Source organism: Electrophorus electricus, chromosome 2, assembly GCF_041902795.1.
Source record: "Electrophorus electricus isolate QZ-2024a chromosome 2, ASM4190279v1, whole genome shotgun sequence".
In the NCBI taxonomy this organism is placed as follows: Eukaryota; Metazoa; Chordata; class Actinopteri; order Gymnotiformes; family Gymnotidae; genus Electrophorus; species Electrophorus electricus.
The window spans coordinates 8,982,501-8,997,763 of record NC_137498.1 but is presented as its reverse complement, the minus strand read 5'-3'; the positions used below and the strand labels follow the sequence as shown (position 1 = coordinate 8,997,763).

Genomic DNA, 15,263 nt, shown 5'->3' with positions numbered 1-15,263 from the left:
GCATCATATTTTTTTTTCTGTTCTTAATCATGTCTTTTAAAGTCAAATGCCAAACTGTTGGCTGTACGCATCACTTCCACTGTGTATCTATTGTTGTTTCATAAATAAAGAGCCAAAGCAGGACAGAGAGTTGTGGTTTCTGTTTACACCCACTGATAACCACACACATCATGAAGGTGTGTGTGGTGCAGTTTGACAGCAGAATGTGTGTAGAGTGCAGTTCACTGACAGCAGTTGGACATGCCACTATCTGTTGGACATCACTATCTGTGATGTGTCTAGCTGGGGGGAACTGGCACACACACATACATACACACACATAAAAACACATGCACACATTCATACAAACAAAAACATACACACACACACACACACACACACACACATACAGCTGCTTCAGGATGGCCAGACCCACATTTGAAGGACCTGGAGAAAAAAACATAATTTTACACACACACTAAATGTACAAAGTGAGACACACCTACCCCCCCCCCCCCCCCCACACACACACACACACTCACAAATATATGCCTGCTCCCATACATGCGTATGTAGCTACCAGTTTACAGTTGTGAGAATTGTACTCACTTCTTTATTTCTGTTTGTGTTATTTATTCCTCACTTTTTTATTGTTTGTGATGCAGCTCTTTGGTCGCTACACACTTGGTCAAGAAGAAAGGACAGCCAATGCTGATGCACACAAACACATACACACATTCACGCCTACACTAACACATTCATGCATGCTTGCTCGCGCACACACACACACACAAACACACACAGACACAGACCCAGACACACATGTCCATGCTTCTTTTTTGGTTTTGTGGGCTTTAGGTTCTGCTGTGATCCAAATATCAACTTCATGTTTTAATCAGTCAATCACTAACTGACTGGCAGCATGGATTCTGTCACATTCACTCCAGTGACTCCAGTTTAAAGACTGGTTTTCTTAATTAGTCTTTTTTTGTTGTTTTTGTCTTTGTGCTCAAGGAAATTAGTTTACAAATGTGAAAATTCCCAAACTTCATGATTAAACCCCCATGTCATCTCTTGGAAAGATTGAAACAAAAACACTGAATGACTGATGGAAATTTAAAAAAAAAAATGTTATTCTCTATACATATGTCCCAGTCAAAAAGTCATCTGCACAGAATATAACACTACTACACAGTGTAGTAGAGTTTGTGGACAAGCATCATCCATCTCGGTTCTCCAAGTCAGTTTCTCCCACAGGATGGCAGTGCCGTCCTGGAGTGATAAAGGCAACATGAGTCAGAGGGAAACACCTGATAGCCAGAGTCCAGTCAGTGGGAGGAAGTGGACTGCAGTGTTTACACAGGTATGGTGGACACTCCCCCATCCTCCTCAGTGGGGGGTGATATGAGTAGAGAGATATTTCCTGGAGTATCTTTAAGATGCTGAACTCTGCCTGTGTAACCCTGAGTCTGGTCAGTGGATACGATTTCTTTTTCTCTGAAGATTCGTTTAAGAGTGTGTGGTATGTGATGTTCAGTCTAGGAGCAGGTCAGTAGAACAGACCCTCCCACATGAACCTTTTGGTTCCCCAAATTAATGTGCAGTCTGTGAAAAACACCTGATGGAAACAGTTCAAATTTCCCAGGATGAGGACCTCTGCCATCCTTTTTGAGTATCAAACAGGCCTTGACCTCCATAGTAACCCACAGTAACATAAACACTCTTTAGAAACATAGTCTACTGAATGTTCTACACTTACAGTGGAGAGGAAATATATTCAAATGAACTTTTGACAAACATCTAACCCCAACACACACACCAAATATTTTTACCACCATGTGTGGTCAGTTCATTTTACTATCGGTTCAAATGGATCTTTTCTTCTTATTAAAGAAAATAGCACATGCAATTAGAGCAGCTAAAGAATTGGCTACCTGAGACTTTTAAAAAGTGTTGAACGGATGTTAAGGAGCATTTTAAATTCAGAACATTCTTATTACCCGCAATGCAGTGTGTTAAGCATTTGGATGGTCAACCCTCAGTGAGGAGATCGGTTTCATCTTTGTGAACCTCAGGTGCCTGGAGAGAAGTCCTGAGTTGCACACAGGACACTGAGTCAGCAAGCACTCAGAAGTGCTCCAGCTTATTCTCACACAGGGCTTAGAATATATAGACAGCATGAGTGACAAAAAAGAGGAAGAATGTAGTTTTGGCAGACTGCTATCACAACAAACGTAGAAAACCTGCTTGGCAACAATATAAAGTGACTAAAACAACTATAGAATCTCTGCTTGGCAACAGAGCAAAGATAAATGATTTAAAAATAGCTATTATACTGTTTTTAAATGGAACCGTTTGTCAGAGGATATTTGAAGAGTGCTGACAACGGTGTGCAGCTTAGCATTGAAAAGTCATGGAAATACCAACCTGTTCATTGAACAGTTGTGGCATCCTCCAGTGTTGATAATTGAGGTGATGTTGGTTAAGTAACGTGTGGCTTACAACGCAAGTTCACGGCTACCAGAGGGAGGCCACAAGCCGGGAGCTAGTCAGGGTTGGTTAGCCTGATCTCCTTCAGGTGGCATCACCCTACATAACAGCTTCATAAAGGCCCCTCTTAGAAAATCTTGTTGTGACACACGTGTTACGTCTGTCAGGGTGCCTCACCCCTGATCAACCTGACAGTCACAGGTTACATATTGAAATTGTGATTGGTGGGTTGTGGGAGTTGTGCATGCAGACAAAACCAGACCGGGGCATGTGGTGCATTGCATTGCTCCTCCATGTTTTCCTCAGTGTCAGTTGGCAGTTGGTTTATGGGGCAGAGTTGGTGGCTCTTAATGAGGGTACAACCTAATCAGAGTGTGCCAAACAGCTAGCAGGAGGCCTGGTTGGCTCAAATGGTCTTCCCATCAAAACTTCGAAAGGGGCCACTTTTGTGGTTGCACTAGGAGTCATATGCATTTCACATAGAACTGCAGCTAGCAGTTTTTTGATCATGTAGTCTGTTCATTCCACTATGCCTGACGACCGAGGGTAATAGTGGATGTGAAACTTTGATGCTCAGATATTTACAGAGCTGATGAGTCATGCAAAACATCAAAGCACTCAAACAGGCAATGTTCAGGATGGTAGAGAAAAACAGAAGATGTCTTTATTGACACCAGTATGGTTTACAACAAAGGAGTTGCCTCAAGAACAACTGCAGACCTTACATTTGGGATCTTCTTTTATCCTTCTTGCTACACCACCCCACCAAAGTAGAGTGTCACCCTCCAAGAATGCCATTTCTTATTGTCTTATGTCTCAGTGAAATGTCGTCTCTCCAGTCTTAGCGCTCCATTAACTTTTCACACTTATCTGTACCATCTTTGCATTAGAAAAATCATCATTGTGTGTTAATATCTGCTTTGGTCATTATTTACATTCCAACATTGAGTCCATATGTGTCATATCACCCAATTCCTCATCACAGTACAGCACCCAGCAGGCTGTTTGTCACCCAACCCAGGACTCCACCAATCATGAACTTCACATCAGATCGTCATTACCGGAATATTGAACTCCCCTGTGTACTTGATTATTTAAGCCTGTCTCGAACATTAGGACACTGTGAAGTATTGCCTCTAGAGTCCTATGCATACCGAACGTGCTTTGGATTGTTTTCCTGTGTACCGAACCTTGACTTAATGTTTCCCGTTTCGGATTTTTGCCTGCTCCTTTTGGATTCTGATGCCTGGATTATTGGTTGGTCTTTATGATTTTTTGACACGGACTGTTTTCCCTACTTTCGAGTTACTAATTTATTTCTGTGACCGTTTCCACTACCTGTTACTACAATAAATCCCTATTTTTTTTATCTGCATGTGATTTTTGCCTGGCCCATACTTCACCTCCATGCAGATGGTGGACTCAGATGCTTTGAAGGAAGCTTTGAACAACCAGGGTCAACTAATCCACCAACAGCACCAGTTGCTTGAGGGTTTCACACAGTCAATGGATTATAGGCAAGCAACAAGCAGACCAACAAACTCAAATGTTGGAACTAGGACAAAGTCTCAGAGAACTTACATCCCAGCTACAAATGATGACTACTCCTTCTCAGTTCAGTCCCACACCTGCACCTACTACCGCCACAAGCAGTATCCAACCAACCCTCCCTCTGAGAAACCTGAAAAATATTATGGCTACCCAAGTGTCAACGTTTTTTGTTGCAATATTCATTGTATTTCAATAGTCTTCCAACCTGTTCCAATCAAGATAAAATTACCTTCATTACCTCTCGTCTAACTGACAAAGCTCTTAACTGGGCGACAGCCATTTGGGCTAACGTACAACTGGCGTCTTATGACGACTTTATTGAGCAATTCAAGGCTGTGTTCGATCACCCACATGAGGGAAGAACCTGTGTGGAGATACTTACCAAATTACACCAATGCAATCATTCTGTGGCCGACTACCCATGAGAATTCCGTACAGTCACTGCTGGCAGTGGATGAAATTAGGTGGCGTTGATCGTCACTTTCTGGAATGGTTTCAATGCAGAGATTTTACATGAACTGGCTTGCCGAGATGATAAGTTATATTTGAATCGGCTTATAGCTCTTTCTATACATCTGGATCACTTCATCCAGGAACGAAAACCACGTAGAACTAGTAGTTCTCACCATAGCTATCCCTCTCCCAGTTATAGACCAGTGGAACCAGTGCAATATGATTCTTCATGCTTCACTGAAGAGGAGAGGCAGCACCGATTCCAATATGGTCTCTGTTTTTACTATGGATCCTCAGAACATTTTATCAGTGGTTGTTGTCTTCGACCTAATCGAGCATCACTGAGCCATAGACAGATCAGGCCACCCATGTCAGAAAACAAGGTAGAGATCTTGCCAGAGAAAGAAAGATGATCACTAAGACATTTTAAAGTGTTTTTATTGGGTCTCTTACACCATCTTCTACATTTACAGCCTTAGTTGATTCAGGAGCTGAGGGACACTTCATACATGAATCTTTTATGGGAAATGGACATCCCAGCTATTAACCAAGTCTCTTCACCTGGCGGGTCTGGAAGGATCACCAGTAGGAGCCGGTTATATTACACTCCGCACTACACTCATAAAACTTACCACAAGCACACTCCACTCAGAGATCATCTAATTTCTCGCCATAGAAGATGCCTCATTACCAGTCATTTTAAGTCTACCTTGGCTAGAACAACATGACCCAATTATAACATGGTCACGTAAGGAAATCACTCAGTGGTCATCTCAATGCCTAAGAAATTGTTTGACATTACCAGTTGTCCAGTTATGTTCCACCACTGTTGAGAGCCCTGCTGATACACAAGCCTTTTCCCTCCCTCCGGAATATCAGGATCTCACTTTGGTCTTTAGTAAGAAAAAAGCAACCCTGTTACCTCCCCATCATCCCTACAACTGTGCTATTGAGCTCCTGGAAGTATCCGTGTTTCCCAAGGATCGTATTTATCCTCTCTCCCAAGAAGAAGAGAGGAATATATAGATGAAGTATTAAATCAAGGTTTTATTCAGCCATCCACTTCCCCCATGGGGAATACAGGAGGCACAGAAGTTGTGGGGTGGGCACTGGTGACACCTCCCCCTTGCCTCTACGAGACTTAGGTACCAGCGCATGAATTCCGGGGCTGTATGCCCTAGTGGAGGGAGTTTCCTCCTCGAACGAGGTCGCCCCTCTTTGTGCCGCACCGGATGGTTTGCTCGATCCCGAGTGGCACCTCCTAGGTGGAGCATTGGGCGGTATCTTAAGTGCTGGAGGCTCATCGCTCTCAGAGTCTGCAGACTCTACGTCACTGATGTTGGGACGATCCCCACCTCCATAGACAGGTCCTCCCCATAGTCGAATCCCAAGTCTGACTGTAGACTAACGTCGCTGCACTCCCCGTTGTTTCCATAATCCGCCTAACCCTCGTAGAAGTCCATCTAGGGGTTGTAGGACCCAGAGAAGTCCACTTCCGCATGCCAATCCTCAGAGTCCGGATGCGGTCTGTAGGACTCCGCAGAGTCCGATCCTGGACCACACTCAGGACCCCCCCAAAATTGTCCAATGTCATATATCAGACTCTATATATATCAGACAATGTCATATATCAGACTCTGACTTTCTATACTCTCTCATACGAGATAATTATACTCCGCACGTGTGTTTGCCCTCAAGCTCACAAACATTACACACATATGCACATGCATCCCCTGTAGCTACAGCAACACAATGAATTAGTCAATTGCAATTGTTGAAGCATGGATGAAACTTAAAAGGGGTAATTTATGAAAAACATTTTTTTTTAGATATATTTAATGACTTTAGCTTCATATATACTGCAGCCGAGTATGTGTAGGGCTAGGACACCATTCCTAATCACCTTTTTACTTTCATTATGTAACTGTTCCTTTGTTTTTACCCTAATGGCCAAAATGTGTATTCTGTTCTTCAGTCTCCTCCACTTCAACTTAGGAACATGGAACACAAACTTATGCAGGCCTATTCTTGGTTTAAACATTATTCATTTCCCATCACTCAGTTCTTCCGTAATCTTTTATTACTTTTCCATAATCAAGTCTGACTTCTTGATTTTATTCAAAAGTATTTTTTCTTTAATTAATTAAGTACTGTACTTTGTCTTTAATTACTTATTTTAGTTAAGAGTAATTTTAACCTAGGTTAGATAGTTCATAAGGCGAGACAAACAATAGTTAACTTATGATGTCACGCAACCAACCCCAGATGTCACATATGGCCTTTCTGGATTTCCATACAGTACTTTGGAATGATGTCATGGAACGCTCTCCTTCCTGCTGATCACGTGCTACGGCCCACTGTGTTCAGTGGGTGTTTCTCGTTTACTGTGACTTAACTTGTTTGTAACCACACCCATGTTGTTTAGCACACACCTGCACCTGATTTAGTGTCGTTATGTCAGTATGTATTTAAACCCCTGTTGGTGTGTGCTAAATGAATTCTACAAGACCAGCTGTTTGGCAAATGCTTTGACTCAGTCATCTTGCCATCTCAGTTTGGCCCATGTCACTCAGAGAACTGACTGTTCACTTGCTGCTTAAGTGACAGTCATATGTATTTTCATACTTAGCATTCATACCTAACATTCACACATAACATCCCCCCCACCCTATTTTTTAAATATATTTTTTTATAGAACCAGTACTAACTGCAGGCTGGGAGCGCCACGCTCATATTAGACCACTCATGAGAACACTTGATGATTTGCAAATGTTTTATTATTTCAATATGCATAATCTTTTCTTCAGTTTTCCTGATTGAAGAAAATTAAAATCTCTGCCCAAATCCATATGGGGAACATTGTTTCTGAAAGCATCTTTGAACACAAGTATCTGAATAATAAGAATAATAATTAATTAATTACTAATTGAGATTGTGGCTTGGAAATTAAGCTATATCATGTGCTGGTAGGCATCCAGCCATGCCAGCTCCCACACATCCTCCAATCATGTGAAGTTAGTGTGACCATGAACAGCTGTGACTTATCATGGGTTTAGTAACAAATATCTTTCTTTCAGTAGCCAGTAACTTTAGTGTTTTCATGCTTGCTGGTACGTTTCTGGTTCAGATATAAATATTGGCTTGATATGAGCCAATTCATATGCCAATGAATGGCTATAGTATCTCCTATATATCAACATGCATCTTTATTCTTCAGACATCCTTTGCAGAAATGTTTTGCAAGACACATTAGGATACACAGAAAATGCTTTGCTTAGTTCTACAGAAATATGTGACTATTAGTAGCTTATAGTTAATAAAACTGTTTATTATGTTTCTTTCCTAATAGAGGGCCTTAACATTGGGGGCAGTAAAGCCTGCTGTGGTAGAGTGGAGATCTACCGTAATGGTCAGTGGGGAACAGTGTGTGATGATCACTGGGACATGAAGAGGTGGTGTGCAGACATCTGCGATGTGGCCCAGCTCTCACTGCCCACTGTGGTCAGGGACAAGAACCAGCATGGCTGGAAGATGTTCAGTGTTTAGGAACTGAGAAATATATAAATCAGTGTTCACACAGAGGATTTGGGAAGGAGGACTGTGGGCATATCGTTATTAAATAAATCATAAATAGTATTGTTATTATATACAATGTTTTACAAACATCTTAACTTATCTCTTTAACAGATGACATGCAGAGTGTTACATTGATCGAAATCTCATCATGCTCTGCTATCTCACCTGCAGTGGCAACTGCAGGCAGACATTTATTAAATAAGATGAAACATGGATTAACAGTAAACACTAAAGGCACTCACGCATAACAAACAGGGCAGCACGATATTAACACATAGACATAAACACAATTAATGACAGGATCAAATACTATGAACTCTGAAAATACGCATGAATATTAACACTAACAATGACCGACAACTAACTCTCAAACACAGGGGTTTAAATACATATATACATAAACGATGTGTGTAACAAGGATCAGGTGTGATGACTTATGATGAAATCAAGGTGGGTGTGGTTACAAACAAAGGCATTACTTTTGGCTGCTTCTTCTTTTGTGTAGCTCTGCAGACTGGACACCAGTGCTTTTTACCTACAGTTCACATATCGTCCCAACCATTCAATAGATGATGCAATTGCCCCCACTCTTCATCTGACCCTTATCCAGCTGAACAAAGACACATACGATAGAATTCTGTTCATAGGCTGCAGCTCAGAATTCAACACCATCATTCCTCAGTGTCTGGTTGAAAAGAGACTGCTGGGTCTGAACTCCTCTCTCTGCAGCTGGATCCAGGACTTTCTTGGTGGGAAAGCCCCATCAGTCTAGATCAGGATCACTGTCTCCAGCACCACCACACTGAGCACTGAGCTTCCCCAGTGTTGTGTGCTCAGTCCACTGTTGTTCACATTGCTGACCCTAAATTGTGCAGCAATGCACAGCTTGAACCACATCAAATTCACTAATGGCAAGACTGTGGGGTCTCATCAGCAGTGATGATGAGTCAGCGTTCAGAGAGGATGTCTCAGAACCTGTCAGTCACTAAATGTGGAAAAAAACAAAAAAGATGGTGGTTGACTTCAGGAAAGTATGTAGTTTTCACTCTCCGATCAATATCGACAGCTCCTCTGTGAAAATCATTACAAGCACCAAGTTCTTTGGTGTCCACCTAGCAGAGAACCTCACCTGGACCCTCAATACCAGCTCTATAGCCAAGAAAGCCCAGCAGTAACTCCTACTTCTAGCTCATCCCCTGCCACTATCCTCACCATGTTCTACAATAGACAGCATCCTGAGCAGCTGCTTCACTGCCTGGTTTAGGAACTGACTCAGACCGCAAAACCCTGAGGAGAATAGTAAGAACAGCAGTTAGGTACTGTTACCTCAGTAACTGCTGTATGCTATAAGCGTATTTGTTTATATGTCACAGTATGGTGCACTGGTTGAAGTTGCCTATATGTTAATATTTGTGCTGTATTTCATATTTATTGTTTACACATGTTCTCCTTTTGTGTTGCATCATGGTACTGTAGGAGCATTATTTAATTACCTGTTTATAGCTAGAAAGTGTCACAGTTGGTCAGCCAGTTAGCAGGGGAGACACACGCACCCCTTCTAAGGACTACTCATTGCACCTGCCCCGTTCACAATCCCCTGATTACTAATTACTTTCACCCATTTCACATTCACTTCCTGCTCTATTAACCCCCAGATCCGAGGAGATGGAGCTGCACATTAGTGGTCCTACTACGTTGAGTCGAACCATGCATGATCAATTGTATAGAGTAAGACTAGCTCCTCTGTATTTATATTTGAGGTTCCATGCGTCCATCACGGACAACCTATGGAGAATAAAGATTACCTCGCTGCTGACCCGCCTCTCGCTTCCATTCACCTGCCACCGTCACAGAAAGACAATAAAAAGCCTCTTGACCACTCTTTTGACCTCTGTTTACCAGACTCTAGATCCTAAGTTATGGGCCACCCATTGTATTTCTTCTGTAACCAGGCCACATATTTGGTCTTTATCTCCTTCTGAAGATCTGTCAATTAGCTGACTTCAAGTTGCCTTTATATTGCTTTCAAGCCTCTGTTTCCAGGGGGCATAGTGGAAGTGGCCTGTTGCTTGCATTCTGTATGCTAGGATCTTGAGCTTAACTACTACAGTGGTATATACCAGTTTGTTGGTTTCAGTTATACAGGTTGTTGGTATTGTGCTTATTGCTGCATTTACATTTGTGAGCATACTGTCTGATGGTAGCTTACCACGAAGTTAGGTGAGCCTCAAGCAGTGGATGACAGTAGTTACCTTAGTCATGACCATCATCTGCATGGCCACAGCTGGACCACACAATGTCCATATTACAGTTTGGCTCTGGTGGATTCCTGATGTAGTCTGACCTTTCTTTCTCAGATGCAATATGTGTTCGGTCTGGGCAGTGATACTGACCCTTTATTTCATCCATCCTTATAGCATTATTATACTTTACATATATAACATAGAATCTAATATTATTTATCTTTTATATACAGTGAATGTAAAGATTGTGGGGTGGGGCCTGGTGGGTGGGGTCTGTCATAAATGCTATTGAGCTCTTTCATTCTAAATAGTTTTGAAGGGCACAGATCTGCAAACTCCGTCACAGTTTGGGCGTATGAAAATTACATGGAACGTAAAAAAAAAAAATTATATTGTAAATCTGTCTAGTTTTATCTCTCTTACCAAATTTATTTCACTGTTTATATTATACAGTTTATATTGAACAGATTTTATGTTCTATGATTTTATTATCCAGGTTTTTATCATTGGTTTTTTTTTTATCTTGATTGTGTGTACTCTTATCTTGTACTATAATTTTAAAAAGTTGTATACAACTAAAGTTTACTATTATTATATTAGTACCACCAAATGGTTTAGTTTAATGGCTTTATTGAAGCTTCATGTTTTAAACCATGCCACATGATCATAATAATGATCTGAGTGTAGTCCTCTTCCTCCTCTTCATCACAGTGTCTGTGTCTCTTCCGTGATGCAGTGATGGGCACAGTGACGTGTTCACCGTTGCCACACTCACAGCAAGCATGAGATGGAGCTTTCAGCTGGGGGGGGACGGTGAGTCTTGCAGCTGGCTGGAACAACCGTCTGTCCATCCTCATCTAAAATGGATGAAAGCAGAGAATGTTTGCACAGCGTTCATTTTAATTTAGTCAAAGAAATAACCTGCTAAACCTGCCTGTGTGGCGTTCACATTACTCTAACGCAGCATATTTACCATATGCCTTGTTTGTATGTTATATCGAACAGCAAAAACACAGGGCCTGCTATTCTCCAATTAATTCTCGAGTCTGCATCTTTATTTTTCTATTTAAAATGTACTTAATAATACATCTGGATTTTGGGAAATAAGGAACCACATGAGTGTAATGGTTGGGAGGCTGAGGGTGAACACATATACAAAGTAACAATGCCTCGGATGTGAGAGTGAACTGGAACAATGAGTATGCAAACCCTAAAGAGAATGAGTAAACGAACAGACAGGATTAACAAATAAATAAGAAGTTTAATATAAAAAAATGAACAAGAAAAACAACACAGAATAGAATGAGGGAAAGAATCAGAAGACTAAACAGGCTAACAGGGCGAGGCTGATAACAAGGCAACTAAGGAAACTTAACACTAAGGAATGGCTAACAGGAGAACAACGATGAAGCACAGAGGGAAGGCACGGAGGCAGGGAGGCTGACAGGGAGGGAGGGAGTGAGGGAGGCTCAGGAGGCAGTGAGGCAGGTAGGCAGCCAGGGTGGGAGGGAGGGAGGCTGGGAATACATGTGGCCACATGATTAGAATCGAGACCCAGACACCGAGGGGAGGCTGGGGCTACCCATGGCCGGTAGATCTGAATGGAGACGCAGACTCCTGGGGGAGGTTTGGAATACATTCTGTTCATCTGGCCACATGTAACCCCAGACTCCCTCCCTCCCTTCCTGCCTCCCTCCTTTCCTCCCCAGTGTACCCAGTGTTCTTGCTCTCTCCCTGCCTGCTTGCCTCCCCACCCTCCCTGCCTCCCTCCATCCAAGCCTGCTTGCCTGACTCCCCAGCCTCACTCCAGCCTCTCTGCCCACCCAGCTTGCCTGCCTGCCTACCTGCTTACCTCCAAAGCCTCCCTCCCTTCCTGCCTTCCCCACCTGCCTCCCCAGTGCCTCTCTCTCCCTCCCTGCCTGCCTGCCTCCCCAGCCTCTCTGCTTACCCTCCTGCCCACGCACTTGCCTGCCTGCCCAGCTTATGTGCCAGTCTGCCTCCCTCCCTGTTTGCCTGTCTCCCTCACTCCTCAGCCCCCTCCCTCCCTCCATCTCTCCCTGCTTGTCTGCCAGCCTGCTTGTCTCCCCAGACTCCCTCCCTCCCTCCCTCCCCAGCCTACCACCCTCCCTGCCTGCCTGCCTGTGCACCCTCCCTCCCTCCCTGCCTCCCTGCCTCCCCAGCCTCTCTGCTTACCCTGCCACCTGCCCACCTGCCTGCCCAGTTTACTTGCCTGTCTGCCTCCCTGCCTGCCTGTCTGGCACAGTGATGCATTCACCCCTGCTATGCTCACTCTCCATCACTGTGCAGCAAGCATGAGATGGAGCTTTCAGCTGGGGGCTGATGTTGAGTCTTCCAGCTGGCTGGAGCAACAGTCTGTCCATCCTCATCTAATATGCATGAAAGTAGAGGAGGTTTGTACAGTGTTCATTTTCATTTAATCAAAGAAATAACCTGCTAAGCCTGGCAGCATAGTGTTAACTTTATTCTAATGCAGCATATTTATCTGGGGGATGGGACATCCTGCTTGACTGGGAAGCAGCAGCACATGGTATTTCTGGAATGTTGGACCAAGTTGCATCGAAAGATGTTTCGACATACGTCTTGGGATTCCACTCTTACTTGAAATGGTCATATTCCAGACAATCCATGCACCTCTGTTATCTTTTTTTCATGAAAAGAAGCCACGCCTCTCCTCCATGACACCTTCTTGCATGTTTGTAAGAGATTGAAATCATGACACTCAGTGTTAGTTTTGCACAATGCCTAATTCAGAAAAATGCACAAGCAATGCTAAAAAGAAGTCTTCATCTTCATTCTGATGGATCGGGCAATTTGGAACTGGTTCCTGATTCCCATCACTTTGCTTCATGAATGAAAAAGCTGATTGTGTGTTGAGGAAAACAGATGTTTTTATAAGTGGCTGTGAATGGATTTGCTTTTGCTATTAAAGTGTGTTATTCCTACTACCATATCTTCTCAGATTCACTATTCATTCGAGTTCTCTTAAGTTTATAGTCTGCTATAGACTGCTACCTGCATATCTAACACAAAAATTAGTGCTTCCCATTGCAGAGCCAAGATTATTCTGACATGTTAAGTCATTAAAATGACTTCATTCTGGTTACCATGATATTAAGAATGGAATGCTTTGAGAATACCAACTCCAGACAGATAAACAGAAAACCTATAGATGATGCATAAAATGAATGCTGGATGAAAATAGATACATTCACTCACATCTGCAGGAGAACCTGCCATGTCTCTCTCCTCCTTCAGTGTCTGCTGCTCCTCCCTCATCTTCCTCAGCCACTCTCCCATCATCTCCTCATCTGCCGCCTTGTGGTGTCCATGTGGAAAGGGGTGACACTGTGATGTGGGGGAATGGTGCCGATGTCTATGTCGTTGGTTATAAGGATGGATTCTGTTTCAGCGAAAATCCATGTTAGTTTAAAACCTGCGTAACATGGTACACCACAAAGTTAGTTTTCAGCTCATGAGGCAGAGCATTGGAAATACACGAGACAACTGCCAGATGCAATTTACCCTGTCCCCATCAATTTCTGAACTGCGTTACATTGTCCCCACTACTTCTTGAAAGTGTATTAAGAAAATATTAGTATTTTCTTCACAAGCTTCATTTTGCTCCATTTGATAAATATAATTTGATTAATTGTTGTTTTGATCTATAAATCTAATCATATTATGTTCTTAATGACAATCAGAACACATTCTTGCTGATATGTTGTTGAGACGATGGTGAAATAAACGCAGTACAACTGACGTTTCTTGAAATGAAATCAAAATCAATAGAAAACAACTGTACTTCAAATATATATTAAACCATAATGTGAGTTTTGAGAAGCAGGCAAGATGGGAGTCGCATGCAGCTTGAAATGTATGGCTTTACTGAGCAGAGTAAACACTGCAGGCCACAGCCTACAGTGATCACGTAAAGCTCATCATATTATTCCTAGAGAGTAACATTCTGTCCCTCAAAGGCAATGAAACAAGAAAACGTTGGTTGGTGGGATTGAATTTTGCATCCTAATGGGGAGAAGACAATTCAAGCCAGTTTTTAAACTATGCCTTTCAGGCACCAAAAGGGAGGAAATGCTGGATGGATCCAGAAGTCCCCTTGCTGTATGGTTTCTGTAGTGTAGTGGTTATCATGTCTGCTTTACATGCAGAAAGTGCCTGGTTCAATACCAGGCTGAAACGCTTTTCTTGGTAAATGTCTAACTGCTGTCCTTACAGTTGAATGGAGGGCTGTTCTTCACAGAGCAAAGTCAGGCTCCTTAACTAATCGCCAAACTGATGAATTAAAACTCGTAGCATAATGTCTATGCAAATTCAAGTCTTTCAAACATTAGTACAGGAAGTATTAACTTTAGTGAGTGTGTCCTTATTTTGTTTCCTAAAAAGGTTTATGCTAATTAGCTCAATTTTAAAAGTTACTTTCATCAAGTCTATGGCAAAGAAAAAATCCTTGCAAGGCAATGTCAAGCATACAGAATTTGTGCAATAGGTTATGCTCTAAATGCCAATGAGAGAACTACAGAGATAAAGTAAAACTCTTCATATTATGCCCAGTTAGCAACAGTCTGTTTCTCGAAGGGTAAGAAACAAGAGAACTTTGGTGGGGTTGTCTGAATTTTGCATCCTAATGCTTGAGAAGTCATACTGCTTAGCCAGATTTAAAACTATGATTTTCAAGCCCAAAAAATGAGCAAATGCTGGAAAGCAGCATTTTTTTCTGCAACTTTGAATCAGATATTTCTGAAAAATTAGAATTGTAAACCATTTAAATTTTAAGTACATCTGCTCGTAAAACCCATTTTAGGCTATCCAACATACCCACGAAATTTGCATAAAATGGCAGCTATTTGTGAACAGAGAGAGTAATGGTATTTACTAACCGTCAAAATGATTTATTGCTTGATTTGATTGGTTGATTTGACAGCTGTCAATCAT

General features: G+C 42.3%; 1 protein-coding gene and 1 non-coding gene across 2 annotated transcripts in view; one reads left to right on the top strand and one right to left on the bottom strand.

Moving 5' to 3' along the window:
- Positions 1-15,263, bottom strand: part of LOC145643430 (V-set and immunoglobulin domain-containing protein 1-like) — a 68,507-nt gene that overhangs the window by 38,831 nt on the left and 14,413 nt on the right. The window lies entirely within an intron of this gene.
- trnav-uac (transfer RNA valine (anticodon UAC)) lies at positions 14,438-14,510 on the top strand. Its single transcript has one exon. It is a non-coding gene; the product is annotated as a tRNA-Val (tRNA).